The following is a 1,635-nucleotide window of genomic DNA, read 5'->3' as shown; positions in this document are numbered from 1 at the left end:
GCACTGGCCCTGGAGTCAGGAGGACCTGAGTTCAAATCTGACCTCAGACATTTAATAATTGCCTAGTTTTGTAACCTTTGGCAAGTCACTTAACCCCATTGCCTTAAATAAATAAGATTAAAAAAAAGAAAATTGGCAGTTATTTCACATCATGCCTGGACATTTAAAAATAATCAAATTAGGCATTCATACTGTCTCTAGTTCCCATCTTCACTCACAGATTCAAAAGCATAATTCAAAATCATCACCTCTAACTGGACTGTTGTAATAGCCTCCCAATTAGACTTGCTGTCTTCAGTTGCTTCCTTCTCCAATCTTTCTTGTAGCTCCCAGAGTGATAATTCTAAAGTGAACATATCATTCTCTTTCTTGATCAAGAAGCTTCAGGGGCTCCCTGTTTCCTTTAGAATAAATATCAAGACCTCTGCTTGGCATTCAAAGCCCTTCCCAACCTGGTTCAAATCTGTCTTTCCAGGCTGATTTCCCATTACTCCTCTTTCCTGATCTGCACATATCTGCCAGACTGGTTTTCTTGACATTTCACTCTATTATCTTTAAGCCATGGTGACCCTAGAACTAGAATGTCCTCCCTCCTCAGTGTCAGTTCTTGAACTTCTCACTTCATCCATACTCAAGTTCCACTTCTTAATGAGAGACCCTCTGTGATTTTTCCAATTGTTAGTGCTCCTCTTTCCCTCCAAATGTATCTCATAGGCATATTGTTTAATGCTCTTTATTTGAATACATGTTGTTTTTCCTTTGTATCAAAGGTTGTTCCATTTTGACCTTTTATCCTCAGCAACTACCACAGAATCTGGCACATGGCAGGTATTTAATAAATGATTATTGAATTGATTCAATACAGAAAGTACAATCCTATGTCCCTTTCTTCAAAAAGACTTATAGAGAATATTGGTTCAATAAGGCATTATTCTAGGTATCTCAGGGGAAAGACTGCTGGACCTGGAAGATCCAAGTCCAAATCCAGATTCTTGTGGCTGTGTAAACTTGAGCAAATCCCTTAAATTCTTGGTGCTTCAGTTTACTCAACTGTGAAATGAAGATAATACTAGCACATATAGAGGAGGTGTTATGATGATCTAATGAGATGATTTTTGTAAAGTGCTTAACACAGTATCTGGCTCATAGTAGGTTCAGAGCAGGCTCATATACATATACATATTATATATATATATATATATATATATATATATATATTAGCTATTATTAGTAGTATGATAGAAGTAGCAATAGCATTAGTAGCAGCAGCAGTGCAGCAGTAGTGATGATGGTGGTAGTGGGATTAGGAGCAGGAATAGTAGTAGTAGGAGGAGTATATTCCTCTAATTGAGACACTTAGCACTTAGGATGGATACTCTCTATTTATTGGAAGAAATAGAAAAGAATCCCCTGGGATGAGAGGGGAGAAATGGACTGATATACCCTTGATGGGGGCATCACAGATTCATTGGATTATTGGAGTATACTTATTGCTAAGACAGAGCTAGCAGATAGACCTAATATTACATGAATATGGGGAATTCCCAGATGAGGAATCTTCCATTCCTGATGAAGACCAGCATCTTCTCTATTCCTTCCTCTTAATTGCCTAGGCTAGGTCATGTGTAGCCAGTC

The sequence above is a fragment of the Macrotis lagotis genome, chromosome 1, assembly GCF_037893015.1.
Source record: "Macrotis lagotis isolate mMagLag1 chromosome 1, bilby.v1.9.chrom.fasta, whole genome shotgun sequence".
NCBI classification, from domain to species: Eukaryota; Metazoa; Chordata; class Mammalia; order Peramelemorphia; family Peramelidae; genus Macrotis; species Macrotis lagotis.
The sequence above is the reverse complement of the archived record's forward strand: the minus strand, read 5'-3'. Positions refer to the sequence as shown.